The following is a 25,781-nucleotide window of genomic DNA, read 5'->3' on the forward strand; positions in this document are numbered from 1 at the left end:
AGCCCAAAAACTAGAAGTTTACGTCCTACCCTGAATATGTTGTTGTACACTAAATGTATGAATTTCATGCCACAACCAATGAATACTAGAAGTATGATTGGATTCTATAAAATATTGGTAATGATTTATCCATAGATGATGCATGAAGCATATTACTACTTGAAGTAACTATGGCATGAAAAGGGGAGGAATTTCGGGTAAATGCATAAGAATATGTGGGTAATATATATTAATAGGCATAGCCTTCCTACATCTATCTTTAAGTGCAAGTCCTGGCCACGTCTCTTCCGGCTGAGTTAACTTTCTCTACATTGCACTAATTGCAAGTAAGCTTGTAGCTTTGCATTTTGTTGTTATCTATTATGTTGGATTGAATACCGACATTCCACATTACACATGAATGTGTATAACTATGTTGTGCACTCTCGTCGGGCTGCAACTATCTCCACTCTTGCATGAATATTAGCATAGCAGCTATAGTTGTAGCTAGTAGCTACCTTTGCACTCTTCCCTCATAATTAAATTGGCTAGCTAGCATGCTATGTCTATATAGTTCTAGTTGAACTAAGAAATAATTTGCTTTCTTAATGCATCGTATACATAAGCAATAGATTAGTTTAGGGCCAAACAGTCTAAGATCAGGGGGAGCGAGTTAATATGAAATTTGCTCAACGAAGATTAACTCAATTTATGGGATGAATAATTGTGGAATTAATATGTGGATAACACACTTATGATAATTTGGGATTTATGAAGAAAAGGTATTTGGAGAATTTTGCATTAATGGCAATTAGAAAGTCTAAAAAAATTCCATGTGAGTTTGAATGATGCGTATTCTATATTTTTTAAGTATATGGTTTATTTTTTTATGTATGAGTACTTGGATCAATTATTTTGGCTAAACAATAAAGAAGCTATACAATAAAATAGTTTTCTAAACTATGATATGTGCAAATCAGGGGGAGAACATCCCTGAGTTTGTAGGAATGTTGAACATTCTTAAGTGCACTTTATGTATTCTAGCTCGCTGCATTAATGAATAATAACCCCCGTATTTAAATATGTGCGTTAATATTTCCCACAAATCTCTATCATAGCATATATGAATGGGCCTTCACTTGTAGTTGGAGATACATGAATTTGAATTATTTTAAGCCCGTCATAGAAGATATCTTTTGAAGTATGCTATTAAAGATCTAATATTGACATTAGAGGGAGAGAAAGCCTATGTTGAATGCTAAATATTATTTCCATAAAAGGAAAATGATCTTAAGAGAAAATATTCCTTAAAGTTTGAAGCAAGAATAGTATCACGCACTAAATCAAACAATAGTTTGACTAATACTCTTGTGAAGCATGAAGCGGAGCATATGCCAAATATTTTTGAAAATAAGAGGAGTAACTTGAAAATGTAAACCAGAAGTTGTGTTTACTAGTAGTAAACAAAATATTGTATACTATCAAGCTAAAATCTATAGGGACGCCCGTGAATTCTAATTTAGTGTATACTTGTTGAATTGAAATGAAATAAAACTCCTCCATTCTCATGAAGAAGGTTAAGCACCTCATGAAGAAGGTTAAGCACCTCATTAAGAGGATCATCATGAAGATGAAATCCAACACACTAAGCGTGCGCATCATAGTGTTGGGTACGCAGAACAATAAATTATCTCTTGTTTGGAAAATGATAAAGAGATAGAATAATGTCACATTGTGAGAGTGTTGGGAGAAAATATTAGTTGTCGACAACGCTACCTCTACAATTACAAATGTTTCTCTTTTGAGAACCCAGATCCAGAAAACAAAGTCCATGGCAAAGTCGCCTGTAGCGATTATATCGGATCATGAAGAAAACAATTGAGGTTTAATCTCCTACTAAGAAGAAATAAATGTTCTGCTATATCTTCGGCAAATGAAATGAATGAATATGAAATATGCAGTTAATAAGTGGATTATGAACATTCATATAATTCCTGAAGAATATAAATCGCAACGTACAAAAATTAAGTCTCATTCAAGTATTAAGAAGTCTAAGGTAAAATATATATTCCTGTATGAATATTAAAGTCTCAAGAAGAGCATGTCCTAAAACGAATAGAGTCATTGAATGACTTTGTAGTGAATAACACTATCATTGTGTATATCTCATAATAATCTCTCATGCAGTAGAGAATATATCTTGTGGAAGAGAAATATAATTCACCAAAAATAAGAACATCCATGAAGGAACTAATCCATGAAGGATTTACCAGTTGATTCTTGAATAAACACCATTAATCTCTGAAGTGAATATAGACCCGAGTGAAAGAAAATAAGGAATCCTAAACACCATGAATGTGTCATATGAACACTCAGAAACTGCATATTGAAAGCTAGCAATGAAGTGGTGATATCCTCTAAATACCGCAGAAGGTATAAGAAAAATGGTGATTTTGGTAATTGAATTGTCCCCTAAATGCCAAATGCAAAACTGGATTTATTATTTATTGGTACAATCAAAATCCTGAAGATTTGTAGAACATATCATTCGAAAAGCCACCGAGAAAGAATATAAGTATTCAAACTCCAGTATAAGTTTGATGCACTATATAGAAGATAATGAATATTGTAAATTATTTACCCCCATAATCCTCTGAAAGGATTTATTATCCTAAAGGATAAATTTTATTTGTTTGCACAACTAATAAGTGGTCATTTATGCATGAAGCATATTGCTCTTGTTTACTCATATTATAATTCATAGAAGAATTGCAAGCCAATATTTTAAAAGATATAGTATTATGGTACTGCATACCATTATTAAGCACACATTTTATGAAAAGTATGGTTTGAACAATGATGTTTAAAGGATGGCTTTATGAGGGGGAGCAATTTAATTGAATCTACCTTGAAGGTAATTAAAACCACTAGAATTACAAAGATCAAGTAGATCATGTTGCTAAAACATTAAAGTTTATGCATAGATCATGAAGCTAAATATCTATTTATGAAGAATAGAATATCCTGAAGAATACATGACCAAGAAGGTTAAATGTTGTACTCTTTTTTTATATGTAAGTTTTACTTGAATGTTTCTCACGCAAGGTTTTTAATGAGACAACATGTGCAATAATACAATTAACGAATGTGATGTACTCTTTTCTCCAAGAACCGTTTTTTTCCACTAGGTTTTCGGATGGAGTTTTTAATGAGGCATGTGCATATCATGATAATCGCACAAGGGGGTGTTGTAAAACATACGGACTCTATCCTAGAAGGAAAGGAGACAGAGGAATCCTGATCCTAGTCCATTTGTATGTGGGGTCTTACCAAAACTCTTAACCCTTAGCAGGACTATATATGTATGTGGGAGTTCTATGTTGTAATCACTAATATTAAGAGGAATAAAGAATAGTCTCCCTATCTCTTGTGTCTTTTTATTCTACTTTCATCTACTATATTGATCACGAGAGACGGAGAGGAAAAAATTCTAACCGCTGGCAACATGTTTTATAACAAAAACAAATAACGTGGTTGTTTTGAATATAGAGTGGAGAATATAATTTAGAGAGGCTGTTGAAGTACTCTAGCTTTTTTAAAAGGTTTCTATTTTAGAGAATGACTAAATCATGAATTTTGTTATTTATTTTTGGCTAATCTTTTGGAGATGCTCTTAGTTGGTTGGTCACGCCATGTCATTGGTTTACGTGAAAAATGTTTTCTGGCTGTGCTACAATGTCATATGCCTAAAAGTTACAGTCTATTTTAAATCATAAGTAAAATCATACGGGTGGGTAACAACATGGTCGATGCTTTGCGATAACTTAATAGGAAACGTGTATATATAGGCCCCGTTCGCTGGTCTGAAATTTAGCTGAAACTGGCTGAAAAACACTGTTTCGGCTGAATTGTTGTGAGAGAAAAACACTGTTCTCGTTGAAAAAAGAAGCCGAACAAGCTATTTTTAAGACAAGCCGAACAAGCCAATAATAATAATTTCAGGAGGGCAATTGCGCACAGCCTGGGTTTGTGGGTTTGGCCCATTCTTTTGTACGGGCCCATGGGGGAACCTGAGTACCTGGAATTGAAACTCACCACGAATGAATTTTTTCATCCAAATTTCTGTTCAGTCTTGGAACAAACCAACAAATTTTGCAGGAGAAAAAAAAAAGCTTACATGTTCAGCAGTGTCGCGGAAGCAAACGCTCAAATTCAAAATCAGATATTGACAGCAGTCCGACGCAAATCAAAATTGAAGGCCTCGAGCCCTCGACTGTCGACCATCTCAGCCGTCTATCCGCGGTCGGACGGCCCAAACGCGCATCAAAATCGAACGGACAAAAATATCCCCAATCCTCTAAACCCCGTCCCCCACCAACCGTCATCCACCACCATCCATGGCCGCGGCGGCCATGGCGTCCTCCCCGGCGTGCCACCTCCGCCACCCGCCTCGCCTCCGCCTCCTCCTCCCGCTCTCCACCTCCGCCCCGTACCCGTGGCTCTCCGCCTGGTCGCACCCGCGCCAGCGCAGCCGCCTCCGCGCGCCGCCGCCCTCCGCGCTCGACCTCCGCCCGGAGCCCCCCACGTCGTCTGACTCCGACGACTCCGACGCCATCGGCACCAGCCGCGCCTCCGGTCGCTCCACCATGGCCCTCATCCTCAGCCGCCTCCGCCGCGCTGGCTACTCCCCCGCCGAGGACCCCCGCGCCGCCGCCTCCCCGCACCCGCACCACCCGCCGCGGGGGTCGGTCGAGGACGTGTTCCGCGCCGACGACGGCGTTCTCCCCAACGCGCGCGGCGGGTTCGACGCCGCCGACGAGGAGGAGCGCGCGCTCGGGGACGCTCGCTTCCCGTGGGAGCGCCCCATGCCGCCGCTGCCCGAGGCCGCGGCGCCTCGGGCCACGCGCTCGCCGGCGTGGATGGCGGAGTTGACGCTCCCCGCTGCGGAGCTCAGGCGGCTGCGGCACGCCGCCATCAGGATCAAGTCCAGGACCAAGGTCGGCGGGGCCGGGGTCACGCGTGAGATCGTGGAGAAGATTAAGGAGAAATGGAAGACGGAGGAGGTGGTCAGGGTCAAGGTCTCCGGCACGCCGGCGCTCAATATGCGCCTCTTCCACGAGATACTCGAGGTTCATTCTGATTCCGCCAGAATTGTACCCTTTTATCAACCTAGTTTAGTATTGGTTGATGTGTAAAAAACAACTTTGAGCTACAATATGCGTCTGTACCGATAGGTACTTGAAAGGATATGGCAACTTGTTCAACTTTCATAGCCATAGCCAGCGACGAAGCCAGAAAAAAATTTAGGAGGGGCTGAACAAAAGAATAGAGGCTTTTTTATCTTTTCTTAACCTTAGCCCCTCCTACCTAATACATATATGCATAAAATTTTAAAAGAGGGCTTAGGGGGGCTCCACGTGTCCAGGATCGGTAGGGGGGCTAGAGCCCCCCTAGCCCCACCGCTGGCTTCGTCACTGGCCATAGCTTGCATTGATACCTAAGCAGTCTATAATTACTGTGGTGTGGTTTTAGCATTTATTTGATACACAATCGGATTGTACACCTTTGCACACTAAGAAGGAGAAGAACATGTTAATGTGTCTTGGAAAAAAAAATCCAGAACTGATTTACTATTGTCTGTATAATTTGCAACAAATGCTAAGCAGTGAACTAGAATCATGAGTCTACTCTACCTATCTATTTATCTGAATTCCTCTATGCTATCTGTTACTCTGTTAGCTCCATCAGCCCAAGGCATAAACTGCTCCCTGTTGAAATATGTGTTTGTCACTATGCAGTTGTGCCCAATTTCTCCATTAGTTTCCCTGAGTTAGGTTGTAGAAGTAAAACACCACATAGCTCGTAACTCAGTTACTCTCAGCAAGGGACAGGATAACAATGAGTTGCATCTTGTTGGTGCTTGAAAACTCTATACGATTCATGTTTATGATGTTAATTATCAAGTTCTACCATTCCACTTATTATGGTTCTTTCCCACTGTAAAATTGACTTGAAAATGAGCATTACATTCTGTTGCTATAATTAAGTTTAGTTGAGAAAAGATACTAGCAAAATCGTATTGTGGATAATATCATGGAATGTTTGGATATAACTACTACAGTATGTTCAGTGTACAATTAGATCTTTGAAAAACACTGTGCTTTTCAAACCTTATGAAATGTTCGCAAAATATTCTATTGTGAATTGTGTTGTTCGCAAAATAGTACTAATAAAAATCTAAGTTCAATATAGTGGCTTTGATTGATTCTCAACTCATCTCTGTTCAGATATTTGAAGTGCTTGTCATCTGACATACTTTCTTCCTTTTTTGTGTGTGTTTTAATGGTGGTGATTAGAGAAAAACAGGAGGATTAGTAATATGGAGATCAGGGACTTCTGTTTCTCTGTATAGGGGAGTAGATTATGATGAACCAGAACCCACTAAGGGGTCAAAAAAGAATTCACAGTCTCTTTCTATGAAGTCCCCAATTAAAGGGTCTCCTAATCCTTCCTTGCTACCAACTGAGAAAGTGAACAGTGTACAAGATAGCAATGGACCTTTAGTTTCAAATGCTGGGAAAGAGGAAATAGTTGTGCAAGCACCAGAAATCAAGTATGAAGATGAAATTGACAAACTATTGGATGAACTTGGCCCAAGATACACTGACTGGCCTGGATCTGACCCGTTGCCAGTAGATGCAGATTTACTTCCTGCAACCGTGCCAGGTTACAAGCCCCCTTTCAGAGTTTTGCCATTTGGTGTCCGGCCATCTCTTAGCCGAATGGACACTACCAATTTACGCCGTCTTGCCCGGGGACTGCCTCCTCACTTTGCTCTTGGTAACTTCCGTTATGCACTTATGCTTTAGTTAAACTATGAACTTGTCGATCCATTGTACTAATATTAATTTCACCCTTACTATTCGATGTTAGGATGAAGCAGACAACTCCAAGGCTTAGCTAATGCTATGGTAAAGTTGTGGGAGAAAAGTTCTATTGCTAAAGTTACTTTGAAGAGAGGAGTACAGCTTACCACCAGTGAGAGGATGGCTGAAGATATTAAAGTAAGTAAAGAAAGTGTCTCTTGTTAGATTTGTACAATTTGGGTAGCATATGTAAATATGTGTATCCTAGTTAGAAATGTTAATTGATCACTAGCAACAGCACATTACAGATTCGAAGTCCTTCTACGTTTTCTTTTGCAACTGTCGTATTCATCCATTTTGTGCAGCTTGAAGTTTGTATTTTATTTCTTAGTCTTCGAAATGAGCATTAATGCTACCTATGTACTTATTTGGGCTCTTGATCAATAAAAATGTTGGCTGATTTTGCATGAAAAATTCGTTGTTTCTATGAAAGATTGAATCGATGAGAGTTGTGGTCCTCTGGAACATAGATTATGAACCAAAACATTAATGTTTATATTTGGCTCCCTGTTATAGATAACAATCTGCTACTGCTGTTTTTCTTTTCACTTATCCATTTGTTCAAGTTTTTAGGTAGGTCTTGTAGCGAACTAATGATTCATAGCTAATTTTTTCTTTCAACAAACATCAGAAATTAACAGGTGGCGTGATGCTTTCAAGGAACAATGAATTTATAGTCTTCTACAGAGGGAAGGATTTCCTGTCCTCAGAACTTGCAGAGGTGCTGCTAGAGAGGGAAAGATTAGCAAAGTCACTTCAAGATGAAGAGGAAGCACGGCGAAAGGCAGCGTCTTATTTTTCTTCAAGTGCTGAGACATATGTACAGCCTACTGTAGCTGGTACTCTAGGAGAGACTCTGGAGGCTAACTCTAAATATGGAACTAAACTTGATGAGAATCATGAGGACAAAATGGCAAGAACTGTTGAAGCTGCAAGGCATGCTGACCTCGTAAGAAAGATAGAGTGGAAGCTCTCACTTGTAAGTGACCAAGTTTGAATTCACTTCGTTAGATTCTATCTTATCTTCTGGAAACACTTTTTTTTTATCTGTGCCTCATGATGTCCAAAATATGTCAAGAACTTATATTCCCCCCCAAAATATGGCAGAGTGCAGATGCATAATTTTAGTATGACAAGTAGTTTATGGCGTTTTCTTTTCTCTTCTTGTTGGTGGCTCTTGTTGCATTTTAAATCCAGGCTACCCCGACTGGCTTGGGACTAAAAGGCTTTGTTGTTGTTGTTGTCATAAGTAATATAGGATCATGTTGCATCTAAGCTTGTGTGGCTAAACTCTTGTATGCATTGTATCATTGGAAGATGGAAGTTATATTATTTGAATCGAACCAATTTCACTTTATTTATGTACAGGCACAGAAAAAGATGGAGAAAGCTGAAAGGGTACTAGGAAAGGTTGAGACAGCCCTGAGGCCAACTGAAGATTCCAGACCTGAAACAATAACAGATGAAGAGAGGTTCATGTTTCGGAAACTTGGTCTAAGGATGAAGGCATTTCTGCTCCTCGGTAATTCCTTTGTCTTTTTTTGTGTTGGATTTTTGCAGAGTTACTGGGAAACAGTCACCAGAGGACACATATGTCCTATTACATTTTTAGTCTGTTGCTACCTCAGATTGCCTGTCTCTTCAACCCTTCATTTTTTTATTCTTAGTTGCTGATGAGCAAAGATACTGAGCAGCATAGATGTTGCACGCATTGAAGTATGCATGTTTTATGAAGATGTAGGTCAAATGCAAAAAAGTTGTAGCACCTTATAAAATGTAGACTTCTCCATTCCTAAAATAGCAGTTAGAAACGAATGGAGGGAGTTGTCATGTGCGGGCGCACATATGCCAGGCGCGGGTGCGCCCGCGACGTGCGACGTGTGGCTGAGCGCGCTGGGCACGCTGGGCAGGCGCTGCGGGAATTATCCTCTAGTGGCTAAAGATAGAAACTCAGATTAGTTAGTTGTTTGGAAATTCCTAGAATCATGGAGAGCCTTCTCTATTTCGGTTGGGCCATTGGCCATATATATTTGTAATCGCTTGACAATGAAGGCAAGAAGAATTATATCCCTAATCTCTCTCTCTCTCTCTGTTAAGCCTGCGGTGGAGGGGAATAACCTCACCGGAGAAGACGGCCGACGGCTACGAACTGCGTAGCCGCGGTCCGGCCGGTCGGGGGTTCGACGCCTTTGACAACCTGGTATCACGGTCACGTCGGTCCTCTCCCACCCGCTCCACCCACTCTTCCACAGTCGCCGCCCACCAGCCTAGCCCTCCTCCATCGCCGCCGTCCTCCACAGCTTCCGCACCGCAGCCAGCAGCCATGAGCGATCCCACCGTCGCCGATGTGATGGCGATGTTGAAATCCATCACCACGGAGATGAAAACCATGAAGGCCGACATGGCGGCTATGAAGGAGAAGTCGGCCTCGTCGTCGGACAGCGGCACCGGCGGCCGCCCGGAGGGGCCGCGCGATCTTGATCGCCCCCCAAAATTCCAAAAATTGGATTTTCCCCGATACGACGGCAAGACCGATCCGATGCTCTTCATCAACAAGTGCGAATCCTATTTTCGCCAACAGCGCACCATGGCGGAGGAGCGCGTGTGGATGGCTTCGTACAATTTGGAGGACGTCGCGCAACTCTGGTACATCCAACTCCAGGAGGACGAGGGCACGCCGCCGTGGGGGCGCTTCAAGGAGCTCCTGAACTTGCGGTTTGGGCCTCCCCTCCGCTCGGCCCTGCTGTTCAAGCTCACTGAGTGCCGGCGTACCGGGACCGTGGAAGAGTACTCCAATCGCTTCCAGGCCCTCCTACCTCGCGCGGGTCGTCTTGATGAGGCTCAGCGCGTCCAGCTCTTCACCGGCGGACTCCTGCCGCCGCTCAGCCACGCCGTCCGCATCCACAACCCGGAGACGCTCGCGGCCGCCATGAGCCTGGCGCGCCAACTGGAGTTGATGGAGCTCGACCGGCCGGTGCCGCCTCCCCCTCGGGCGCCCCCGCGCGGCCTCCTTCCCGCCCCCGCGCCCCGGCCAGCGCTCCAGGCGCCCCACCAGCCGCTGGCGCTCCCTGCCCCTCCGGTGGCCGCCCAGCAGGGTCGCGGCGAGGGCAACCAGAGGCGCCTCACCCCGGACGAGATGGCGGAACGGCGCCGTCTGGGGCTCTGTTTTAATTGCAATGAAAAATATACCCGTGGCCATAACAGGTTTTGCCGGCGCATCTTCTTCCTTGAAGGCGTGGAGATCGAGGACGCCGCGGACGACGCGGGAGACGCGGAGCACGACGCCGAGGCGCCCTGTTTTTCCCTGCAGGCCGTGGCTGGGGTTCCCATGGCCGGCACCATGCAGATCGCCGTGGCACTTGGCGCCGCGTCCCTCGTCGCCCTACTCGACTCCGGCAGCACGCATAACTTCATCTCGGAGGAGGCGGCGCGGTGCTCCGGTCTACCCCTCCGCCAACGCCCCCGCCTCACAGCCTTAGTCGCAAATGGCGAGCGGGTCACCTGCGCTGGCGTCATCCGCGACGCGCCCCTGCTCATCGCCGGCGAGTCGTTCCCGGCCGACCTCTACGTCATGCCACTGGCCGGGTACGACGTCGTCCTCGACACCCGGTGGCTCGGCGAGTTGGGACCCATTGTGTGGGACCTCGGCCGCCGGCGCATGTCCTTCCAACGCCAGGGGCGCCCCGTCTCCTGGACCGGCGTGGCCAACCCCTCTGTGCCGGCCCTGGGCGCAACAACAGAGGCCGGTCCCCTCCTGGAGGCGCTGCTGACCTCGTTTGGGGGGCTCTTCGCGGACCCCGTCGGTCTGCCCCCCAAGCGTGCGCACGACCACCGCATTATTCTCAAGCCCGACGCCCAGCCGGTCACCGTCCGCCCTTACCGGTACCCCGCGGCGCACAAGGACGAGTTGGAGCGGCAGTGTGCCGCCATGATTGATCAAGGGATCGTCCGCCGCAGCGACTCGCCGTTCTCGTCGCCCGTCCTCCTCGTCAAGAAGCCTGATGGTTCGTGGCGCTTCTGCGTCGACTACCGGGCGCTGAACGCGCTCACCGTCAAGGATGCTTTCCCGATCCCGGTAGTCGACGAGCTACTCGACGAGCTCCATGGTGCCAAGTTCTTCACCAAGCTGGACCTCCGGTCTGGGTACCACCAGGTGCGCATGCGCCCGGAGGACGTGCACAAGACGGCGTTCCGCACCCACGACGGCCTGTACGAGTTCCTAGGGATGGCGTTCGGCCTGTGCAACGCCCCGGCGACATTCCAGGCTTTGATGAACGACGTGCTCCGCCCGTTCCTGCGCCGCTTTGTCCTAGTATTTTTTGACGATATTCTGATTTACAGCAAGTCGTGGGCTGATCATCTTCGTCACCTCCGGGCCGTCCTCGACGAACTACGCCGACACCAACTCTTCGTCAAGCGCACCAAGTGCTCTTTTGGTGCTTCCTCCGTCGCCTACCTCGGCCATGTCATATCCGCGGCGGGTGTGGCCATGGACTCGGCCAAGGTGCAGGCGATCCATGATTGGCCGGCTCCACGTTCGCCCCGGGCTGTGCGCGGTTTCCTCGGCCTCGCCGGGTACTACCGCAAGTTCGTCCACAACTTCGGGGCGATCGCTGCTCCACTGACGGCCCTACTCAAGAAGGAGGGTTTCTCCTGGGACGACGCGGCGGCCGCGGCCTTCACAGCGCTCAAGGCCGCCGTCATGTCCGCCCCCATTCTCGCCATGCCCGACTTCGCCAAGCTGTTCTCCGTCGAGTGCGACGCGTCGACGTTCGGCTTCGGCGCGGTCCTGGTCCAGGAGGGCCACCCGGTCGCCTTCTTCAGCAGGCCGGTGGCGCCTCGTCACCGCTCGCTAGCCGCCTACGAGCGCGAGCTCATCGGCCTCGTCCAGGCGGTACGGCACTGGCGCCCGTATCTCTGGGGGCGGCGCTTCATCGTCAAGACCGACCACTACAGCCTGAAGTACCTCCTCGATCAGCGCCTCGCCACGATCCCTCAGCACCACTAGGTCGGCAAGCTCCTGGGTTTCGATTTCTCGGTGGAGTACCGGTCGGGCGCCACGAACGTCGTCGCCGACGCCCTCTCCCGTCGCGACAATGACGAAGGGGAGGTGATGGCTATTTCGGCGCCCCGCTTTGACTTCATAGAGCGCCTCCGCCACGCCTAGGCCACTGACCCGGCTCTGGTCGCCATCCACGATGAGGTCCGGGCTGGCACCCGCATCGCTCCGTGGGCGCTGGTAGACGGCATGGTCGCCTTCGACGGCCGCCTGTACATTCCCCCAGCGTCGTCGCTGCTGCAGGAGATCTTGGCCGTGGTCCACAACGACGGCCATGAAGGCATCCACCGCACCCTCCACAGGCTCAGGCGGGATTTTCATTTTCCCACCATGCGTCGTTTGGTGTAGGATTTCGTGAAGGCCTGCGTCACCTGTCAGCAGTACAAGTCCGACCACCTCAGGCCGGCCGGTCTGCTGCAGCCACTGCCGGTTCCGTCTGTGGTGTGGGCTGACATCGGCATCGACTTCATCGAGGCGCTGCCCAAGGTGCAAGGCAAGACGGTCATCCTCTCCGTCGTGGATCGCTTCAGCAAGTACTGCCATTTCATCCCCCAGGCGCACCCCTACACCGCCGAGTCCGTCGCTCACGCTTTCTTCGCCGACATCGTTCGCCTCCATGGCGTTCCGCAGTCCATCGTCTCGGACCGCGATCCAGTGTTCACCTCGGCGTTCTGGCAGGAGCTCATGCGGCTCATTGGGACGAAGCTCTACATGTCGTCCGCCTTTCACCCGCAGACGGACGGCCAGACCGAGGCCACCAATCGGGTCATCGTCATGTACTTGTGCTGCTTCACCGGCGACCGTCCCCGGCAGTGGCTCCGTTGGCTGCCGTGGGCGGAGTACACCTACAACACCGCCTATCAGTCATCGCTCCGCGAAACTCCGTTTCGTGTAGTCTATGGCCGGGACCCCCCGACCATCCGCTCCTATGAGCCCGGCGAGACCCGCGTCGCAGTGGTCGCCCAGGAGATGGAGGAGCACGTTGCCTTCCTCGACGACATCCGCTATCGCCTGGAACAGGCACAGGCGGTCCAGAAGCGCGTCTACGACCAGCACCACAGGCCGGTGTCCTTCCAGGTCGGCGATTGGGCTCTTCTTCGCCTTCGGCAGCGGGCAGCAGCATCCCTCCCACGCTCGGCAACAGGGAAGCTCAAGCCGCGATACGTCGGGCCGTACCAGGTGGCGGAGCTCATCAACGAGGTGGCTGTGCGGCTACAGCTTCCTCCCGGTGCTCGCCTTCATGATGTGTTCCACGTCGGCGTCCTCAAGAAGTTTGTCGGTACCCCGCCGGCCATTCCACCGCTGCTGCCTCCGCTCCTGCACGGTGCTGTGGTGCCTGCTCCTGCCCGGGTGACTCGAGCTCGGCTGGCCCGGGGCGTGCGCCAGGTGCTCGTTGAATGGCAGGGCGAACCACCTGTTTCGGCTACATGGGAGGATCTGGACGATCTTCGTGCTCGGTTCCCTTCCTTTCAGCTCGAGGACGAGCTGGACTTCGAGGCGGGGAGAGATGTCATGTGCGGGCGAACATATGCCAGGCGCGGGCGCGCCCGCGACGTGCGACGCGCGGCTGAGCGCGCTGGGCAGGCGCTGCGGGAATTATCCTCTAGTGGCTAAAGATAGAAACTCAGATTAGTTAGTTGTTTGGAAATTCCTAGAATCATGGAGAGCCTTCTCTATTTCGGTTGGGCCATTGGCCATATATATTTGTAATCGCTTGACAATGAAGGCAAGAAGAATTATATCCCTAATCTCTCTCTCTCTCTCTGTTAAGCCTGCGGTGGAGGGGAATAACCTCACCGGAGAAGACGGCCGACGGCTACGAACTGCGTAGCCGCGGTCCGGCCGGTCGGGGGTTCGACGCCTTTGACAGGAGTAATCTATATTACCATTCTCAGAGTCATTGGAATATTGGATTCTTCGATTAAGAAACTATTTGTATTCCTTGCGGTTCCTTATTTTTTTGGAAGCATTACTACACCTCTTTATTTTAATAACCTGACCAGTTATATTACTGACATGAGATCTAATGTCCTTAAATGATTCTTGTATCTTTCTTGCTAACAATGTTAATTCTTCCGACCACTTGCAGGCAGAAGAGGAGTCTTTGACGGCACAATTGAAAACATGCACTTGCACTGGAAGTACAGGGAGCTGGTGAAGATATTAGTGAAAGCAAAGTCTTTTGCAGACGTGAAGAGGATAGCACTATCACTTGAGGCCGAGAGCGGCGGAATTCTAGTTTCAGTTGACAAAGTCTCCAAAGGCTACGCCATTGTTGTGTTCCGCGGGATGAACTATCGGCGCCCTTCTTCGCTCAGGCCTAGAAATCTCTTGTCAAAGCGGAAGGCTTTGGCCAGATCCATTGAGCTTCAGAGACATCAGGTATACTGTTTCGATTTTGTGGTGGTTTACTCAAAGTTCAGCTTACTGCTTACATATGTTGGGTGTTCCAAAACAAGGGAACAGATTATGCTTACAGCACCATATCCCGTGTTCTGTTTTAATCATGGCCATTTATCTGGCATACATTTTTCTAATGACAAACCTTCATTCGTCTTCATCCTTCTTTTCCCTTCACTTATACCGTCCTCGCAATTTAATTTTGTGACAGGCCCTGAGTCGTCATTTTGCAAAGCTAAACAGAAAGGTGGAGCAGCTTAAAGCAGAACTGGTGCGTATGGTAGCGAAACAATTTTCTCTCGAGTGAAACGTGATCATACTATACATATATAATAGGTACTTACATGTCACTATTGTATATATTGATTCTTTTTCAGGTCCAGATGGAAGACGTGAAGGACCAAGGAGACGAGGAGCTGTACGCCAAACTGGATGCCGCGTATTCGAGCGACGAGGAAGACATGGAGGTGAGTGCGATGAACTCGTACGGCCACGCGTGCTCGATTGAGCTCATCTCTTGTCAGTACCCCGCTGAGATCCTGGTAAACGCTCACGAATTCGCCGTGTAGGATGAGGACGACGAGGCCTACCTCAAACGCCTCGACAATGATGAGGTCGCCGGTGCTACCGCCGAGGATGGTAGCGAGTCCGTGGACGACGAGGCCGATTACCCTGACTCAGACGATGGAGTTGGTGATTACTCCGACGAAGATGACGACGATGGCGAGGACGACGAGGCTTTCGGCTATGACGACGATGATGAGGCGGCTACCGCCGCTGACTTTCGCGCTGGCGAAGTAGGTTTCAGTTCTTCTGACAGAGGAAACCACGGGTTAGACGAAGGTGCTGGCTCGTGTGGGGAATGGGATGGCAAATGTAACGAGGCAAGTGACAGTGGGCAGCATTCGCACACCGAGCAGCCACCTGAGCTGGCGAGCTCCCGTACTGGCAGTGCTAGCTAGACGGCTCTGTACAGCCGCACGGCTCAGCACGTAAATGAGTCCTAGTACAACCGTTCGTTTGATGTATCGCCGTCAGCCCGTCACGGGGTTCGTCAGGCTTCAATGGCTGGCACCGGCAGGCGCGTGTATACGGCTCGTATCCACGTGTTGGCTCTCGTTTGACGCTGCTTGGCGTTGCTGCCGCGCAGCGGATGCGCCCGTGCGGCGCGGGCGGATGCTGCTGTGCTGGGCCGCATCGCCGAGCGCCTGACGCGGCGAACCCTGCGGCTGACGCCCTCGTATTGCGGACTTGCGGTCTCCGGCCCAACGCGTCAGGACTAGGAAGCACGGAAACGATGGATAAATGACAAATCCACCGTGTTCGCATATTGCTCGATTCTGGATGCTATGCTTGAAAGTGCAAAGGTATCCGTTCCATACGCAATCTTCCGGGTTTACGGCTGGATTAAAGCGATTCAAGTACGTACATTGTTCGGAATTGCTAGCGCCCGAACTCCGGATGGACGCCCGTGCTAGCAACCCATTTCCTGCGCCTACACCTGTTTTCTGTGCCCACGCGAGGCCCGCGCCACCCGGACCGCATGTGCCGCTCGCCCGACCAACACACATGGAGACCCCTCACGACGACGCCTCTTCCCACGCGCATGTCGTCGGGGACCGTCTGCGCCCTCTCAGTGGTGCCCCAGCAGCTCCAACAGGCGGCTGCGGTGGGTGGTCTCATTGCAGTTTGCAATATTAAGATGAAACACTTGCAACATATGTCTAAAGCACTTGCAAAAACACCTAAAAACACTTGAAAGACATTGCAAACACATGCAAGATCCACATCTACTTTTGCAACATACGTATAAAACGCATGAAACACTCGAAACATACACTTGCAACATGCATGCTATGCAATATCCCGATATACTTCTACAACATCCAGATGAAACACTTGAAATATACGTTTGAAACACCACTTGAAACATATGCTTGTAACATGCTTATATACCATTGCAACATACGCAACATAACACTTGAAAACATACTTCTGGAACACCTGAAACAATTGAAACACGGCACTGTCGACGACCACGACCTACTTGGACAACTGCAGTAGCCAGCAAGCGGCGCTCGAATGCCGTGGAGAAGGAGGATGGCGGTAGTCAGGCGGCTGGGCGCGACGAAGAACGCCACACGGGAGCAGTGGTCGTGGACCACGCCGCATCGCGCGCGGAGAACTCGGCGGCAAGTGGTGAGTGGCGGTGGGGAGATAGGAAGGCAGCAGTGGCGCTGAAGGGGACCGTGACGCCTAAGAGGGGAGGTGAATTAGGCAACTTAAAATTCTACTTCTAAATTATGACCTCTTTTTCTACCCTTAGCAAAACCTATGCAAAAGATAAACTATCTAAATATGCAACTACAGTTTTGCTAGTGTGTTGCTATCTCTACCGCAAAAGAAGTAATACAATCAATGTAAGTGCGGAAGCTAAAGAGTAAGGTAGAGATATGCAAACTCTCGTCGATGACTCCGGTATTTTTACCGAGGTGTCGAGAAGCACGCAAGCTTCCCCCTAGTCCTCGTTGGAGCCCCTCGCAAGGAATCCCTCGCAAGGGCCAAGCTCCCGGTCGGGTAACTCCGTGGATAGCCTCGGGCCTTCCCCACGCGCAAGTAGGTCTCTGACGTGCCTTCCGGCAAGCCTCTCCCGGATGCTCCCCGCCGTCTTCACTATCAAGCTTCCGGCCGAAACGCCGTGGGCCTTGTTCCCTTCGGTACACGGTGGCGGTCACACCACAAACGCGGTTGGTGTGATCTCGCAAGACTACAAGCCCCTCTGATGTACAACAATGGTGCTCACAAGCACAGAGTGGTAAGAGGTATGCAAACCTCACTAAACACTAGGCCTAAACCTAGAGCAAGCGCATAAGCGGTGGTCTAATCAACCTAAGCACTTCGCAAAGCACCTACGCTAATCACCTAATGAATCACTGAGCACTATGCAAGTGGAGATCACTAAAATAGTGTATCAACACCCTTGGTATGTTTCCTCAGCTCCACACTCTCAAATGGCCGGTTGGGGGTTGTATTTATAAGCCTCACTGAGAAAGTAGTCGTTGGGGACGAAATCCCAGTTTTCTGCTACTGACCGGACGCTGAAGTCGTCCTGATCGGACGCGTCCGGTCGTCCCGACCGTTGGAGCCGCGATCAACTGATTGGATGCTGCCAGCGTCTGGTCACCTACCACCGGACGCGTCTGGTCGCAGTTTCGCCGCTCTGGAACCTCTCTGTACTCGACCGGACTCTGCTGTCCTGCGTCCGGTCGATCTGCCGCTAGCGTCTGGTCCAGCGTCTGGTCGCGCCTATTGCCGAGCCTCCTGATCGGAGCGTGCGGTCACTTTCTTCCAGTGTCCGGTCCAGCGTCCGGTCACTTCTGTAAGCTCGTTTCTTCGCAATCTTGCATATGGCTTGGTTCCTATCTTCATGCTTGGACTTTGCTTGATATCTTGAGTCTTCTCTTGTGCTCCTAAGGTCTTGCTTATGGTGTTGATCATCGGATCATCACGTCACCTTCGTCCAAGTCACGTCTTGCATCCTATTGAACTACAAAACAATCACTTGCAAGTTCATTAGTCCAATTTGGTTGTGCTGGTCATCAAACACCAAAATCCAAAGTAAATGAGCCAAGAGTCCATTTTTCTTACAATCTCCCCCTTTTTGGTGATTGATGACAACACGACCAAAGCAAGCAAATAATAAAATTTTGAAATATTAAAAACTACCTACTTGCTAGGATGCAATGCAAGGGGCAAGATTATATGATGCTAAAAGATACTACATGTAAGACTATATAAAAACTTATCTTGTCCTTGCAAAAGTCCCCATGTGGTATTATGGATTTAAGCCTTGCTTCCTATAAATTTTCTCTATTACATAGGCAATCCATAATCCACTATCCTCCCTTTCTCGGACCATTACCACTTGTAAATTATTAATGCTTGCTTTTGGTCCTCTAAATTCTCCCCCTTTGGAATCAAACACCGAAAAGGAAGACATTAGTAGCACAAGGGAGGGTCAAACTTTATGATCCTTTGTGTGTAGAGTGGAATAGATCATAAAATTTGACTCTTATATTATATAGACTAAGCTCCCCCTAAATATATGCATACATATAATGGAAGGCAAAGCATATGCATATTTGGTAAATTATTGCACAAGGGAATTTAATCTATATAATGCATGGAGAAAGCATATAAATATCAAAATGAAATCAACATGATGATGTTGGTTTAGAAATACCACATGCGGAAACCAATTTGATTTCTACCACTTGCAACCTGTCGACAGAATATCGTCGGCAGTCCACCGAGGGGTATCCCGCGATGGTAGATTGATCGGCAGAGGAGCGTGTAATCAAGAACAAGAAGGCTATAGAGACACACGAGTTATACAGGTTCAGGCCGTTAGTATGACGTAATATCTTACTCCTGTGGTCTGTTGGTTTGTATTAGTTATCGTATGATTTGCCGTGATTTTGTAGGGGGTCCCTGCCCACCTTATATAGTCCGGGGGGCAAGGTTACAAGTCGGTTAGATCTGAGAGATAACCGGAAAGTAATAACATATTACAAGAAACATGGGATCGTACATATCCTATCAGATCACGTAACATCTTCCGGATATCCTCCCCTTGCCTTGCGGGAGGCGCCGAGCAGAATCATGCTCCGCAAGGCTCCTTCTCGTGGGCTGGACCGCCCCTGGAAGCGTAGCCCATGTGGCCCGCCGTGGGTATCCGGGGTCATACCCCCCACAGCTAGTCCCCGAGCGTCTTGTACCCGTTGAGCAACGCCGTCTTGAACTTTTCCGAGCAGGTGCGAACAAAAACCGAGCTGTCCAAATCATGGTCCGACCACCATAATGAATCGTCGATCAGTTGTGAGCAGCTGCTGAGCAGCGTGCACCATTGCCGACTAGTGTGTTCCGAGCATGGCTTGACATAAGGGTGTAAGGAGCTCAATTTCAGAATTGAAAATTCCTGTGCGGTAAAATGAAGTGTGCCCACTTAGAGTCCGACCACAAGGTTAAAGATACCTTGGTTTAACTTTTAGAGGCTCGGAGTCTTTCGGAAGAAACAAACACATTCGCCACAACATGAAGTGTGCCCACTTAGTCCCTGAGCCTGACAGTAGGTGACGTAGTCACGTGGTGCCAGGCTCAGAAAATATTGAACTAGCCGAGCAGGTAACCAGTCCCCGAGCGTAGCCTCGAGATGAAAAACAAACACATTCACCGCAAGGTGAAGTGTGCCCACTTAGTCCCCGAGCCTGACAGTAGGTGACGTAGTCACGTGGTGCCAGGCTCAGAAAAAAGTAATCCACCCGAGCAAGTAGCCAGTCCCCATGTGTCTGGCGTAGATATCGGATAAATCAAGCCGTGGAGAAAAAATTGGAGTAATGGCTGTGCAGCATCGGGTACTGAGCCTCATTAAATTGCGGAGAAATTGGTGAACATTTGGCGGCAATAAATGAGCGACGTGGGCTACTTTTACGTGATAGCCCAATTTGCGGCCCATTAAACCACGTTGGTGGAGTCGAAGTAGCGCTAATAGCGGGAACGGTTTCCCAAAAACCCTCAGACGCAATGAAAACTAGAGGAAGGGCTTTATAACCGTGCCGCCACATACATCGCCTCCTACCTCACTCAATCTGTCTTTCTTCCTTCCTTCGCAAACCCTACGCTCCACATTCCGCACCATCGCGAGCACTCGCCTCCAACCCAGTTCCAATCCGAAGAGAATGGCGCCGAAAAAAGGAGCCGCAAAGCCGAGGAAAGTGGCCACCGGAGCCAGCCGCGACGAGGAGTGGGTGCCGTCGAAGACGTCGGCGGCGGATCTCAATAGGATGGTGGCGGCGGGCGTTCTCCCAGACCACCTCACTGCTGGATGGCGGTCGGCTAGTGGTGAGCCCTTCCCAACACCACATACTGATGAGGCTGTAGTATTTGAAGATTATTTCTAGCGAGGATTAGGGTTTCCTGTCCACCCCTTTTTGAGGGATCTTATGGAGTTTTGGGCGATTAGCCTCTGTAATTTGCACCCCAACACCATTCTGCACGTGTCTATCTTTATCCATTTCTGCGAGGCGTTTCTCGGTGTTCTTCCACACTTCAACCTCTTCAGGCACCTGTTTTGTCTAAAGAAGAAGGGGGGCAGCGGTTCCAAGGTGGTCGGCGGCATGTACCTGCAACTCAGGGATGGGATGGCCAGCGAATATATCAACGTACCGCTAAATACCTCCCTTAAAGGTTGGAACGCCAGATGGTTCTATATCAAACAAAGTCACCCAATGATTCAATGCGACGTCCACCACATCCCGGTTAATCATAGTAACTGGTCGGAGAGACCCAACAATGCTGACATGGAGCAAGTAATAGAACTTCTGGGCTTGATTAAGGGCGTGGAGCTTAGGGGTGAACTGGTGGCAGCTAGCTTCATAGTGCAGCGCGTCCAGCCCTGCAAAGAGAGGGCCCACCTGGCATTCGACTATAAAGGTGACAACGACGGTACCCGGGAAAACACAGATCGTCTGACGAAGAAAGAAGTAATAGACCGTGCCATGGACCTATTTACTTCCAATGTTTCATTCAGTTGGCCAAAAGGAACGAAGGCTTTCAACTGTACCAATCCACCTCCTCAGGTAACCCTTTCACCTTGCAATGTTTAGGCATCAATTTCCGAGCAAAGGACTGACTTACTTATGTAAAGATCCATTCACAGGATAGGGCAATATACTTTTCAAACGTGCCGAGAGCCGATTGGCCGAAAGGAGTGGACATTCGGCGGCCGCTACAGTCCGAAGAGGAGGAGCAGAGTACCTCGTCGGATAGTCCATCCCTAGCATCGGAGAAGATCCATGGGAAAAGGCCGGCAGTAGATGAGCCGGTCCAAAAAAGGAGAAAAACCGCAAGCTCTACTGCACCAAAATCAGGCGGCATCTCGCTTGGAGAAGACCGAACCGCTCAACCACGAAGAAACGCTGTGCTGGAGTGGTCGGACGACGACGAGGACCAGGCAGCGCATCCGCCGAGCATGAAAGAGCCATTGACGAATGCTGAAGCTCCCGAGCAGCAAACGAGGAGAAGCTATGTGCGGGCAACGACAGAAGTCCTAGCGGCGCAAACGACCAAAGTCCTCGAGCAGCAAGAGGGGATAACCGCAGAGCAGCACACAGAGGCGGCCCCGGGGCACCAAGCAGAGCGGCACTCTGTTGTAGAGGAGCAGGAGTCCTCCCATCAGGCGGACCAAGCAGCAGCGCCTGGGGGGTCAGGCAGGCATCGCCGGTTCAAGAAATATAATCGGAAGACCAAACCGTAAGTATATTTGCCTTGGAGTAATAATATTGTTCTTTGAATTTTCTTGATTACTGAAAAGCTGATATTACGCAGGGCGACGCTGAGGGTCGTACCCTCAGTAGATAAAATGCCAACTGCCCCTATCCAGGAGTCCCCGAGTGCTCGGCCAACAGAGGACGGGCCAGCTGCCGCTGCCAGCGGTCCTATCGACGGTGAATCATTGGCGCACACGACAGGCTCGTCGGCGACCGCGACCGAGGCCATGACTGAAAAGGTCAGTACTTTGGAAATGGAAACTGCAGTTGTTGTTGATGCACCGAAGGCTGAGGATGCAACTCCGTCGACGGCCGAGGAGCAGCCTTCACCACCCGCAGCGATGCCAGGAGTGGTCGGAGTAGCTGTCCGACCACGGAGTCCCCCAGTGGTGCCTCAATCGACGGCGGAGGAGGACGAGGTGGTGGAGATCGAGTGTGCCGTGCCCAAGCCCCAGTCCATCCGGATTCTCCGAAAACGCGGGGAAGAGGTGGTAGTTGTCGAGGAAGAAGACACCACCAGGGAAATAAAGAGGTTAAAATCCGCCGTTGCTGGTGTTATGACTCAGATCGAGGTGAGTACCGCACCTGAAACACTAATATATGTTGTTGGAAACCATGGCTTATCTTTAGCATTGTTCATCCACAGGGGATAGCTCGAACAGTCGAGCAGTGGCATCAACTGATGAAGAGGATGGAGCCCCTCTCCGAGGAAAACAAGAAGCTCCGGGAGGCGTTAAATCTTTCGGAGAAGAATATTAGGAGGGTCCAGCGCGAGTGGGACCTTGCAGAGTCTAACTCACTGGACCTTGAACATCAGAAGGGGGTTCTGTCTGAACAATTAACGGCTGCGTCCGAGCAGCTACAGAAGAAGTCCGAGCAACTGGCGATTGTATCCGAGGAGCTAAAAATATGTCCGAGCAATTGGGCAAGAAAACCGGAGAACTCAAAAATAAATCCGAGCAACTCGATTAGAAATGCCAGCAGTTCGAGGATGTATCCAAGCAGAAATCTGGTATGCCTTGCTACAAAATGTACTTTGCAATAATTTGCCAATCCGCTGTTATGATACTTGTTGTGCTTGCAGAGCAAGACGCAGAACTCAGCCAGCTTCGCCAGACCATCGAGCAAATTCGACAAGAGAAAGCGAAAGAATCGGAGCGAGCAGCCAAACTGGCCAAAGAACTGAAAGGTAGATACCCCCTGATCGGAAGTAATGTTGTAGTACTTTTCTGGTCTGACAAACCATTCTAATTTTTGTAGATTACCGCCATAAAACCAAGGCACAGTTCGATGTGCTGGTACAGGAAGCCAAAGTCCAGAAAGACAACTTCAACAGTATATCCGCCGCAATAGCACCAGTACTCGACTGCGTCGACATTGAACCGGCACCCCGTCCTGACAGCAGGCAGCAAGGGCCAGATACCATCATTCAGAGATGCAAGGCAGCATGGGAGAATTTCAAAAATTTCAACCGTGACGCCGTTTTGACCGCCGCTACTCATGCCCTTGCAGTGGTTCGATCCCACTATCCGTCTATCGACATCCAGTCGATAGGTGGCGGGTTCACAGATAGGCTGAGCGACGCGCAAACCCAGCAACTAGAGGATGATGTTGAAGATGCAGCGAAAATGTTTGTCGGCGATATAGACCTGTTTGGCGAAACAGAAGCTGGTGGCGAATCTTAACGAACTGCTCAGATACTGTCGCCTGTACTACTTACTTTACTAGTATAGTGCCCGTGCTAACGCCATGACTTTATTTCAGGGTGCACATAAAAACAACCAAACAACGACAATTTTCTATAGTTTTTCGGATTATATACAGTTTTCCAAATTATATACATGGTCATATATAAAATTTCATAACCATCCTCAAATGTTTGAACTGACTGATGGATTGAAGTAACAAATTTTCGAATCATAACTTTTCTAAACTCCTTCCATGAATCGATCATTTCATCCATGTTACTGCAAGTGCCTGGAGACAAAGAAAACTCCTAGGATCGTTCCCATCCTGAATTTGAAACCAAAGAACCAACATAAGTGCACAACATAAGTTTTTTTCGTTTCTTCTTTTTTCGTCAAGAACCCCATCAGTTTACCAGGTATAAATAGGTTCAAATAACTTATTATTTCATTACAATGGTATTTTGTTCCGGAACCATTATGTCCAAACGTAGGCAATTTCTTCATCACCGATGCAATAGGTGTACCTTGAGCTGGTCAATGTCGACACCGTCTTGTTGAAGGTCAACTCATGGAGCTGCCAGACCTACACCACCAAAGGTCAACTCATGATTTTTTTTAAAGAAGAAAATAATAATGTCAAAAGCCAAAAGTATAAGATTAAAGAATAAAACTTCACTCAGGTTATGTAAGAATAAGGAAACACAAGAATATCAGGTTATGTATTCTATAAGGAGAGTTAGTGTCCATGGTTCATGCTGCAGCTACTTGGGAACCATGGAGATAAAGGAATACCTCAATTAAGTAGGCTGCATCATTCCGATGATCACCCTAATTGGCATCTCCGTCACTGCGGTTATCTTCAACGTGGCTGTATTTACGGCTACAAAAAACTGCAAATACAGAACTTTGAACTGTCAACCAAAATTCATAGTACATTCAGAAGAGCAAGCCAACAGGAACCTTCCCACTATTTTTTGAACTCGAGAATAGTGCAATTTCTGCCAACACGGAATTTCTGCAAATAGTGCAATTTTCAGCACATCAAAAATAAAATTGATATGGATACCATAATAATTCCATCAGCAATCAGCAATCCAACAGGAACCTTCCCACTATTTTAGAGGGACGCCTTCAAACACGAACTCTAGGCTAGCATGAACTGTAATTAGCATGCAGATGACTCACACGAGGAGCAAACTATCTTGCATGCCTACCTACATTTTTGCAGTATAAAAAAAGGTTACCCACCTCGTCATGGATCCAGACCAAGTAAAGCAGAAATTCCGTGTGGTCCTCATGAGTAGCCTTCATGAGATCTGTAATGAAATTAGCACCATTAGTAAATAAAAGGCTGCTCTTGTTTGAAAAAAGAAAAATTCCTGTAGCAAGTTAGAAGCAGCTAAATTAAATTCAGGCATTAACTTTCCTATAACCATATGTCACCGCACTGTTGTTCCAATTCACCATTCACCAAGTATCTCAGGACACCAGCAGAAAACCACTAACTTAGCTGATACTAAATATATAGTTATGTGAAAGAGATGTTTTATGATAGGCTTAAATTGGAACCGATCGTGAGTACATTAACAATAAAAAAATCAAGTCCAGCTGGAAGCAATCATAAGTTCATGCTAGGATTAAGTAAATTGGAGATAGCACATTGTATCACAGCAACAGATTCTGAAATTACCTTAACTGCTGTGCTCTCAGCAACAACCACAGCAGTATCACCGGCGTTGGCAAAGCGATTAACCCAACCTGCAAGGTTAGACAGAATAATAAAAGAGTAAGTTCATGGCATTTCAAACCTACGTAACACAATCATGCTAAGCTGCTAGTGCTAGCAACATAGACAAAAATTCAATGATTAAACATTATGATAAAAAATGATTAGCAACGACTTGGCCTACAGGAATCTTCAGCCTCTTCAAATTGTCACACAAGTAGGCGCATTAGGACATGAATCATGAAGCAAACATAAAAGAGCCTTTGTCTCAAATGGAAACTAAACGATTTTGCTAAGGTAATGAAATAATTAAGCTAATTACTGTTCTTGGGAGACATCCGTCTCGCACATAAGTTTCAAGGCAGGCATAAAAAACCTCGTCAAGTGGCAACGCCCAGTCGCCCACACATGAGCTTGTGCTCAGGTCCACAGTGGCAAGGAAAACAATGAAACTGCCTCTAAGAGCCTGCTAAACGTCTGTGTTGTACTTGGTCTTATGCTCCAAAGTTGAGTCTTAGAGCTAGCAGCACTCAGTTTCATACATTTGCTCAATACTTCAGTGGTAGCAAACACATGCTTTATTTGCAATGTTCAGTTCACACATTTGCTCATTAAGTTTGCTCATTCTTTTCCTAGCAAGAATGTAAATCGCCATCTAAATCAGAGCCTGCAATC

At 48.1% G+C, this 25,781-nt stretch overlaps 1 long non-coding RNA gene and 1 pseudogene across 2 annotated transcripts; one reads left to right on the forward strand and one right to left on the reverse strand.

Moving 5' to 3' along the window:
* The first annotated feature begins 4,356 nt into the window (after nucleotides 1-4,356).
* Nucleotides 4,357-15,630, forward strand: LOC136483814 (CRM-domain containing factor CFM3, chloroplastic/mitochondrial-like; annotated as a pseudogene).
* Nucleotides 15,631-23,582: 7,952 nt separating this feature from the next.
* On the reverse strand, nucleotides 23,583-25,778 carry LOC136482197 (uncharacterized). Of its 2 annotated transcripts, none has more exons than XR_010765004.1 (5): nucleotides 25,071-25,778; nucleotides 24,629-24,696; nucleotides 24,173-24,395; nucleotides 23,905-23,963; nucleotides 23,583-23,705 (listed from the first exon to the last, which is right to left on the reverse strand). It is a non-coding gene; the product is annotated as an uncharacterized lncRNA (long non-coding RNA). The 2 variants fall into 2 exon arrangements; XR_010765003.1 differs by having other exon boundaries at nucleotides 24,173-24,270; nucleotides 25,071-25,274.
* Nucleotides 25,779-25,781: the final 3 nt, after the last annotated feature.

Source organism: Miscanthus floridulus, chromosome 9, assembly GCF_019320115.1.
Source record: "Miscanthus floridulus cultivar M001 chromosome 9, ASM1932011v1, whole genome shotgun sequence".
Lineage (NCBI taxonomy): Eukaryota > Viridiplantae > Streptophyta > Magnoliopsida > Poales > Poaceae > Miscanthus > Miscanthus floridulus.